Here is a 10,623-nt window from a genome sequence, read left to right as displayed (position 1 = left end):
GTCTCCCGCCGCCGGCCGCGCCGCGCCACACCCCCGCCGGGTGCGCCCCCGGGGCCGCGGTTCCGCGCGGCGCCTCGTCTCGGCCGGCGCCTAGCAGCCGACTCAGAACTGGTGCGAACCAGGGGAAATCCGACTGTTTAAAACAAAGCATCGCGAAGGGCCCGCGGCGGGTGTTGACGCGATGTGATTTCTGCCCAGTGCTGAGTGTCAAAGTGAAGAAATTCAATGAAGCGCGGGTGAATGGCGGGAGTAACTATGACTCTCTTAAGGTAGCCAAATGCTAGTCATCTAATTAGTGACGCGCATGAATGGATCAAGGAGATTCCCACTGTCCCTACCTACTATCCAGCGAAACCACAGCCAAGGGAACGGGCTTGGCGGAATCAGCGGGGAAAGAAGACCCTGTTGAGCTTGACTCTAGTCTGGCACGGTGAAGAGACATGAGAAGGTGTAGAATAAGTGGGAGGCCCCCGGCGCCGCCCCGTTTCCCGCGATGGGGCGGGGCGGGGTCCGCCGGCCTTGCGGGCCGCCGGTGAAATACCAGTACTCTGATCGTTTTTTTCACTGACCCGGTGAGGCGGGGGGGGGGTGGCGAGCCCCGAGGGGCTCTCGCTTCTGGCGCCAAGCGCCCAGCCGCGCGCCGGCCGGGTGCGACCCGCTCCGGGGACAGTGCCAGGTGTGGAGTGTGACGGGCTAGCGGTAACGCAGGTGTCCTAAGGCGAGCTCAGGGAGGACAGAAACCTCCCGTGGAGCAGAAGGGCAAAAGCGCGCTTGAACTTGATTTTCATTACGAATACAGACTGTGGAAGCGGGGCCTCACGATCCTTCTGACCTTTGGGGTTTTAAGCAGGAGGTGTCAGAAAAGTTACCCCAGGGATAACTGGCTTGTGGCGGCTAAGCGTTCATAGCGACGTCGCTTTTTGATCCTTCGATGTTGGCTGTTCCTATCATTGTGAAGCAGAATTCACCAAGCGTTGGATTGTTCACCCACTAATAGGGAACGTGAGCTGGGTTTAGACCGTCGTGAGACAGGTGAGTGTTACCCTAATGTGTTTGTTGCCATGGTAATCCTGCTCAGTACGAGAGGAAACCGCAGGTTCACACATTTGGTGTATGTGCTTGGCTGAGGAGCCAATGGGGCGAAGCTACCATCTGTGGGATTATGACTGAACGCCTCTAAGTCAGAATCCCGCCCAGGCGGAACGATATGGCAGCGCCGCGGGAGCGTTGGTTGGCCTCGGATAGCCGGTCCCCCGCCGGCGGGCCATCGCCCGCGGCCCTCGGGGCGCGGCGCGCCCTGCCGCGCGTCGGGACCGGGGTGCGGTGTGGAGAGCCCTTCGTCCCGGGACACGTGGCGCGGCCGGAAAGGCGGCCGCCCCCTCGCCTGTCACACACCGCACGTTTGTGGGGAACCTGGTGCTAAACCGTTTGTAGACGACCTGCTTCTGGGTTGGGGTTTCGTACGTAGCAGAGCAGCTCCCTCGCTGCGATCTATTGAAAGTCAGCCCTCGACACAAGGGTTTGTCGCACCGCCCGCCGGCGGGCCGGGGCGGTTGTGGTGGTCTGTGCCACCCTCGCTCTTTTCCCTCCGCGGGCTCTGCCTCTCCGCCGGGGAGGTCGAGGGGCCGCTGTCCTCCGTGGAGCGAGCGGGTCGAGGAGAGGGGGGCGCCACTGACGGCGCCTCCCGGCCTCGGGGTGCTGCGCCCTCCTCCGCTTCCCCGCCGCGGGCTGGGACGGGGGACGTGGGGGGAGAGGCGTGGCGTGGACGAGAGTCTGGGGGCGCTGCAGGACGGCTCCGCCGTCCCCTTTCCCGGGGGGGCGAGTGGGGCCGGGGGGCTGGTGGCGCGCGCCTGTGGCGGCTGTCACATCCGTGCGCGCAGGTGTCCCTTCCCTCTCTGGTCCTGGGGGGGCACGTGGGTACTCTCGGGGCCCTTGCGCTCTTTCCTTCCCACTGACGTGGTAAGGGTCGACCACCGGGCCGGGGCGCACTTGGGCGCCGGGCCGAGGGAGCTCCGGGTCGACCAGCCGGCCGCAGCGCACTTGGGCGCCGGGCCGACGGAGCCCCGGGTCGACCAGCCGGCCGCGGTGCACATGGGCGCCGGGCCGAGGGAGCTCCGGGTCGACCAGCCGGCCACGGCGCACTTGGGCGCCAGGCCGACGGAGCTCCGGATCGACCAGCGTGCCGATTCCCACTTGGCCTCGGTCGAGGGAGCGGCGGGTTGACCAGCTGGCCCGGCTTTGCTTGGCTTCGCCCCAGTGGACTGTTCTATGGTTTTGCGCGCACGGGGTCACAAAAGGGGTTTCTCCTAGTATGTTGAAAGCTGGTGACATGGACGGGGGTGGTGGCGTGGCCCACTTGGACGCCGGGCCGACGGAGCTCCGGGTCGACCAGCCGGCCGGAGCCCACTTGGCTTCTGGGCCGAGGGAGCTCCGCGTTGACCAGCCGGCCGGGGCCCACTTGGCCTCCGGGCCGAGGGAGCGGCGGGTCAACCAGCTGGCCCGGCTTTGCTTGGCTTCGTCCCAATGGGCTGCTGTATGGCCTTGCGTTCCCGGGTCGAATTGACCTCGGCGGCCGGAGTCGCCGGTACGACCCGTTCTCTGGCGTTTGCGTTTTCTTTTTAAGATGCGTGGAGTTATTCATTGCGGTTATGTGGGTGATGGGTGTGTGCCTTTCCTTTTCGTTTCACTGCCATAATACGGAGGGGTACTTTCAACATGAAGGAGTGTGTGTGTGTGCGCGCGTGCACGGTGTGTGCGTCTTTTGTTCCGCACACACCATATACACACACACAGCGGTACCTTCAACATAAAGGGGTGTGTGTGTGTGTGTGTGTGTGTGTGTGTGTGTGTGTGTGTGTGTGTATACATGGTGTGTGCGTCTTTTGTTTGTCCTGTTGCTGTATGTTGTTTTTCCCAAAAGAGCCGTCGTCGGGGTCACAAAAGGGGTTTCTCCTGGTATGTTGAAAGGTGGTGACAGGGACGGGGGTGGTGGTGGCGTGTGTGGCGTGGCCCACTTGGACGCCGGGTCGACCAGCCGGCTGGGGTCCACAAAAGGGGTTTCTCCTGGTATGCTGAAAGGTGATGACAGGGACGGGGGTGAGGGCGAGGTATTTCTCGGCGCGGGTGCTCACGCCGCCTGACATTGGCCTGCGGTCCCCCTCGGATGGGAGAGCATTCCGCTGCCCCGTGGGTGGGGAGTCAAGAATCTTTCTCCCTCCCGCCCGCTCTCCTCCCGTCCGTCCGGTCGTCGTACCTCGCCCAGGGACGTTCTGCAGAAGTGTTGTCGCGTCCCGTTCTCCTGTCCGCGTCGGTGACTGAGCGTAGAAATGCGCACTAGGATGGACCCTGTCTGGCAATGAGTCCCCGCCGGTCGCCCCCGGAGCTCCCGTGCTGCGGCCGGCTCTCTCGACAGCTGTCTGTCGGTCGCTCTTTTAGATGGTCCGGCGGGGGGCGGTCCGGCCGGCCGCCCGCCCCAACTCTTGAATGCCCTCGGGCTGTGGAAGGAGGCTGTGTGGGAGGGGCACCTTGGGCCAGAGGTCACGGGGGAGGGTGGACGGCTAGCCAGTTCGGCTTTGTGGCCTGGGTTGGAAGTCTCACTTTAGAAACTTGCTTGATTGGGAGAGCAGGTGTTTGAACTCAAGTGGAATGGGCTTTTCCTCCTTATTGGCCTTGTCACTTGGCTGGCGGGCTGGCGGGCTGGCGGGCGAATCTCCCTTCTCCCGCCAAGAGTTTCAAACAAAGACACGAGAGATCACCCGGATCCACTCACTCCGGTCAGGTTCAGAGCCAGAACGGCAAGGATCGAAGCTCGCCTGGTGACACCCAACCGCCTGCCCGCCAACTCGGAACACACTCCCCGGTCTGCCTGCCAAAGACAAGTGGCTGGATGGTGTTTGAGGGGAGGGTGGCAGACTCACGTTTCATGGGAGTGGTCTTGATCAACGGAGGTGATGAGCTCAGAAAAACACAAGCCCAGCCAAATGTTCAGGAGGATGTCCATACATGTTGGTTGTTTTTGGCCTGACTCTGTCTCTGTCTCTGACCGCACCACCCAAAGGCACGCATCCCCGATCCCGTCTCTGTCTGTCTGTCTGTCTGTCTCTCTCTCTCTCTCTCTCTCTGACTGTGTTGTCCTTTGCGTGACTGTGTGTGTCTGCCCCCGCGCATCCCACACACACACGTGGCACCTGTACACAACACACCCCCGCACACCACACAAGCAACACACTGTGCACGCCACAAACACACCCCACGCGTTCCCCCCACACACCGCGGCCCCACACCACCCACGTCGTACACCACCCACCCCACCTCTCTCTGCTGTCCTTTCTGTGCAGCAGGGGCAGAGTGTGGGGTGTGTGGGAGATACGCGTGGGGTGTCTGGGGTGTGCCTGTCACTGGTGCGGGTGGGAGGGGCCGTGGGCAGATACACACACACACACACACCCTCTGACTGGGTTGTCCTTTGCCTGGGTGTGTCTCTGCCCACCCCTTCTCGCACCCTTAGGCACACACCGACAGGCATACCCCACACACCCTGGCCCCACCCCCCCCACACACACCAACCCCCTCCCACCCACCCCCCCACACACATACTCTCTGTGTTGTCCGTGGTGGGTCGGGGATGTGTGGCCGGGGCGTGTGTGGCGAGGCAGAGACACAGCCAGGCAAAGGACAACACAAGTGGTGCGTGCGTGAGTGTGTGTGTGTGGCTGTGTCTCTCTGCCCGCCCCGTCTCACTCGCACCACCCTGTCTCACTCGCACCACCCTCAGGCACACCCCCACACACCCCGCGCATACCCACACACACCCCACCCCCACATACCACACACACACCCACAACACAACACACTGCCCCCACACACGCAACACCTGCGCATGCCACAGACACGCCACACCACACCACACCACACCCACTGTGTGTGTGTGTGTGTGTTCCTGTTCCTCGTTTGCTTTCTCCTTCCCTTCCTCATCGTCCCTCTGCCCCTCCCCTCCCTCCACCTTCACAGGACAGGAGTGCCTTTAGATGAGTCTGCCTGGTGTTAATACACCCTTGACATGATTTCTACAGTCTGACCTGTCCCTCGCTGCAGACGAGCAAACCGACAACAACTGAAAGCAACGTTGTTTGCCACTTGGGGCATACCTTCCACAGTCTCTAGTGAGTGACACGCCACCCACTTCCCCGAGCCAATCCTAGGAGCCTTCACCCAAGGCTCTTGCAAACATTCTTCACATCTGTCAGTCCTTCCAAGTCACCCGCCATCATCAGGCGAGGTGTAGAGAACCGATGGAAAAACTGGAGGAACGACTTCTTCCATGGGGCGAGAGGAAATGAGGAAGGAGTAGGATGCTAAAGGTGGGATGCCTGACTTCTTGACGAAGCGAGGATCGATCCGGGGGGGGGGGGGGGGGAAGAGGGGCAGGACTGTCAACTTAGGAGGTCCGGTTAACACGTTGCACATATAAACAGTACATCAAGACAATCAACAAGCACCCATCAAAGTGCTTACAGGGCAGGTAGTAAAAAAAAAACAAACAAAACAAAAAATCACAAAAAACAAGCACCCCGCTATGCAGCCCAGGAGAGTGTAGACTTATGACTTTGCATTAACCTCTAAGGGAAAAAAATCTGAAAACCTGAAACGAACACAACTTTGTAAACCCACTCGATACTTCATTTCTGCCATAAGGGTGGTGTCATTTGCATATCTGAGGGGATTGGTACTTCTCCGGGCAACCTCGATTCCAGCTTGTGCTTCATCCCACCCAGCGTTTCTCATGATGTGTACTCAGCATGTAAGCTGGATAAGCAGGGTGACAACATATACAGCCTTGATGGACTCCTTTCCCTATTTGGAACCAGTCTGTTGTGTTCCATGTCTACTTCTGACCTGCAGAAATACCGGGGTTTTGTTTGTTTGTGTTTTGTTTTGTTTTGTTTTTTTAATTCCCTAACTTGAATGAAACAGCAAGAGAGACAGAGAGAAGACGGAGGGGGAGGGGGACGGGGAGCGGGAGGGGGGGAGGGGGACGGGGAGCGGGTGGGCTAAGTAAGTAAATAAATAAATATTAAATAAATAAATAAGAAAAGGACCCTACCGTTCAATCTGTTGCTTCCCACAGACAAAGCAAAAACAGAGGACCCAAAGGACGCAATGTTTACAATGTGAATTTTGAAAGAGGGACAGCCCCTTTGGTCACTTCATACACTACCCCTATCAGCAGAATGCAATCGTTTCTGTTTTTCCCTCTACCTGGTCCTTCCAGACTTCAGAAGCTCTCAGCGAGGGTTCTTATCTCCTTGGCGATAGAGAAAGATTAAACCGCATGTCACTGTATCCACTTTTTCTTCTTCTAATTGCCATGAAATGATGGGGCTAGATGCCATGATCTTAGCTTTTTGCATTCTGAGTTTTAAACCAGCTTTTTCAGTCTCTTCTTTCATCCTCATCAAGAGCCCTTTAAGTTCCTCTTTGTTTTCTGCCATTAGAGTGATATCATCTGCATATCTAATAGGTTGTTGGTATTTCTCTCAGCAATCTTGACTCCAGCTTGTGATCCATCCAGTCTGGTATTTCACATGATATATTCTGAATATAAGTTAAATAAGCAAGGCAACAATATACAGCCTTGACATACTCTTTCCAATTTTGAACCAGTCCGTTGTTCCATGTAAGGTTCTAACTGTTGCTTCTTGACCTGCACATAGGTTTCTCAGGAGACAGGTAAGATAGACTGGTATTTGCATCTCTTGAGGAATTTTCCACAGTTTGTTGTGATCCACACAGTCAAAGGCTTTAGTGTATTCAATGAAGCGGAAGTAGATGCTTTTCTGGAATTATCTTGCTTTTTCTATGATCCAATAAATATTGGTAATTTGATCTCTGGTCTTCTGCCTTTTCTAAACCCAGCGTGTACATCTGAATGTTCTTGATTCACATACTGCTAAAGCCTTGCTTGAAGGATTTTGAACATTACATTGTTAGAATCTGAAGTGAGTGCAATTGTAGGGTAGTTTCTCATTCAAACAATTTATCCATAACTAATTTTTTTCTCAGAAGTAAATAAAAATATATATTTTTGAAAAACATGAGGTAACATCTGCCACCTTGATAAGAGTGGAGATTCAGAAATAACATTGAGAATCCATATTTTGTTTTAGTAACTGCAAACACTGTTAAGTATGGTAGGGAGTACATGTAGTCCTTTTAACTGATACATCACTATTAGTCCTAACTATATATGCCTATGCTTCGTTGTATTTTTATACAAAATTAGTCACCAGTGTGGTAAAAACAAACAAACAAACAAACAAATGAAAACATGGTTTTATCATATCTTGCATACATGCATGCTAAGTCACTTCAGTCATATCTGATTCTCTGAGACCCTATGGGCTGCAGCCTCCCAGGCTCCTCTGTTCATGGGATTCTCCAGGCAAGAACACTGGAGTGGGTTGCCTTGCCCTTGTCCAGAGGAACTCCCCAACCCAGGGGTTGAACTCTTACATCTATCTGCATTGGCAGGGCTTAAAACTCAACATTCAGAAAACTAAGATCATGGCATCTGGTCCCATCACTTCATGGCAAATAGATGGAGGAACAATGGAGACAGTGAGAGACTATTTTTTCAGTCTCTGAAATCACTGCAGATGGTGACTGCAGCCATGAAATTAAAAGACACTTACTCCTTGGAAGAAAAGTTATGGCCAACCTAGACAGCATATTAAAAAACAGACATTACTTTGCCAACAAAAGTCCATTTAGTCAAAGATATAGTTTTTCCAGTAGTCATGTATGGATGTGAGAGTTGGGACTACAAAGAAAGCTGAGCACCAAAGAATTGATGCTTTTGAACTGTGGTGTTGGAGAAGACTCTTGACAGTCCCTTGGATTGGAAAGAGATCCAACCAGTCCATCCTAAAGGAAATCAGTCCTGAATATTCATTGGAAGGATTGATGTTGAAGCTGAAAATCCAATATTTTGGCCACCTGATGCGAAGAACTGACTGACTTGAAAAGACCCTGATGGCTGGGAAAGATTGGAAGGAGGAGGAGAAGATGAAGATGGATGATGAGATGGTTGAATGGCATCTCCAACTCAATGGACATAAGTTCAAGTAAACTCCAGGAGCAGGTGATGGACAGGGAGGCCTGGCATGCTTCGGTCCATGGGGTTGCAAGAGTCAGACATGACTGAGTGACTGAACTGAACTGATTATACTAATAAACCAAAAACAGAGCATACAATTGAATTAATTTCATGTGTGATGTGTAACCTCTCATAAAACTTTAATGTGAATGATTGTTGAAAATTTGGAGTATGATGTGAACTGTTGTTTAGTTACTCAGTCATGTCTGACTCTTTGCGACCTCATAGACTGTGGCCCACCAGGCTCCTCTGTCCTTGGGATTTCCCAGGCAGGAATACTGGAGAGGGTTGCCATTTCCTACTCCAGGGGATCTTCTTGACCCAGTGTTCAAACCGTGTCTCTTGCACTGCAGGTGGATTCTTTACCATTGAGTCACTGGGTCAATTTCATAATGAATCAATGAGGTAAATAAAGTATGTTTGAATGGCTCCATTTTACAGGGAAGAGGACAACTGCAGCTGTTTCACTATTAGAATACTTGGACATTTGTCTTAGTAGTGTCTATGTCATTGAAACACACATCTTTAGTTTCTGTAATGTCATTTAGATGCAATTGCAATTGCATCTGTGTTGCACCATATCCCAAGATGTTTAAGTTTTAGAGAACATGTTTTTTTAAATTGCTTTATCTAAAAAATTAATTTATTTTACATAAAAAGTGAGAGCAGAGGCACCTACTGAACAACCATTGAGACAGCTTGCAGTTTGGATTAGCTTCAGTCTCAAGAGAATAGAAAGGATGCTAATGATTCAGCCTGTGGACATTTGAGATTCACATCTACACAAGGAGTTATTAATACTAACTGTGGCCCCAAAGAAAAAGAAGCAAACATAATTAAGCTTTACTTTCAATAATCAGTCCATTAAGATCATGAAAACTTGGTCTTTTCTAGATCTTCTGCTTACTCTGGACTTTGCTTAACTGTGAGTATGTTTAGGAAGTGGCAATAGTTTTATTTAAAAGTTTGACATTGCCTGTTACTTCACACTAAAAATCTCTTACCATCTGTGTGATTTTAGTAGTTTTCTCAAACAGCCAAATAACAATGTCCTAGTCTGTGTTTCATTTATCTTTTAAATGCTTTCTTCTCATTTTTTTTTTTTTTTTGGAGAATGGGAACTATTTATTTGGTACATATGTTCAATATTTTCATGTGTCTATGTACTGTTATGGTATTTAATGTGGGGCTTCCCGGGGAGCTCAGATGGTAAAAAATCTGTCCACAATGTCCTGGGTTCATTTCCTGGATTGGGAAGATCTCCTGGAGAAGGACATGCAATCCACTCCAGTACTTGCCTGGAAAATTCCATGGACAGAGGAGCCTGGCAGGCTACATACAGCCCATGGACTTGCAGAGTCAGACACAACTGAAGATTAACACTTTAAAGCTTTTATTTTAACACATGGTAACTTAAAGCCATTTTCACAGTTGCAGTAAATTAGATATTCTATGGAAAGTAGAATGTTATATCTCAGAATTTTAATTTATTTGGCTATAATACAAGAAAAAGCATTTCTTCCTAATGTTGTTAGCAATAGTTTTGTTAATAAAAAACTATTTTATTCTACCTTTGTTTTATAGTTCTAATAATATTATTTAAAGAATTACTTTCTACTTTTCTTGAGTTTATCATTGCATCCTGTCTGTAACAAAAGCTGGGATGTACACAGACACTTGATCTCCAGAGCTCAGGACTGCTTTTGTTACAAGCTGCTACTTCTTCCCACTGCAAATCCAGTGTGCCTGGATGAAGTTGTCTACAAATAAATACGTATTATTTTTTTATTATTTTATTTTATTTGACCACATTGTGATGCTTACAGGATCTTAGTTCCCCAACAAGGGATCCAGCCTGGAGTCCTGGGAGTAAGAATGCCACTGGACCATGGAAATTCCCAATATGTCTTATTTTAAAATTAGACAGTATGATCTATGTAGTTTTGAGTCTTTCATTATGTCAAGGTGGTGGTTGTTGATAGTATTTCTTTTTAAATTTTTATTAATGACTGCTATTTAAGTTTCTATGTGTGTGTGTGTATTGATGTTTTATAAACAACTTTAATCATAAAATTATAGTTTATATTACTTTAAGCTATATTTATATACAAGCTTCTCCATGGCTCAGTAGGTAAAGAGTCTGCCTGCAGTGCAGGAGACACATGAAATGAAGGTTCAATCCCTGAATCGGGAAGAATTCCTGGAGAAGGAAATACTGCAACCCTCACCAGTGTCCTTGCCTGAAAAATCCGAAGGACAGAGGGGCCTGGTAGACTACAGTCCATGGGGTCACCAAAGAGTTGGATTCAGCTGAGTGGCTAAACATGGAAATGCATATTTTTATACTTATAAATTTGCATAGCTATGAATTTATAAATAACAAATAGTTCATATAGCATGCAATCAATTCTATATGTACCTGTATACAATATTCTGTAGCAACAAGAACAAAATAAAAATGAAATGCA

General features: G+C 50.6%; 1 protein-coding gene and 1 pseudogene across 1 annotated transcript in view; one reads left to right on the top strand and one right to left on the bottom strand.

Moving 5' to 3' along the window:
* Positions 1–1,525, top strand: part of LOC133067583 (28S ribosomal RNA) — a 4,541-nt pseudogene extending 3,016 nt beyond the window's left edge.
* The window catches only part of LOC133065907 (histone-lysine N-methyltransferase PRDM9-like), a 389,343-nt gene that overhangs the window by 185,760 nt on the left and 192,960 nt on the right, over positions 1–10,623 (bottom strand). The window lies entirely within an intron of this gene.

The sequence above is a fragment of the Dama dama genome, chromosome 12, assembly GCF_033118175.1.
Source record: "Dama dama isolate Ldn47 chromosome 12, ASM3311817v1, whole genome shotgun sequence".
In the NCBI taxonomy this organism is placed as follows: Eukaryota; Metazoa; Chordata; class Mammalia; order Artiodactyla; family Cervidae; genus Dama; species Dama dama.
Note: the sequence above shows the minus strand (reverse complement) of the source record. Positions and strands in the feature narration are given on the sequence as shown.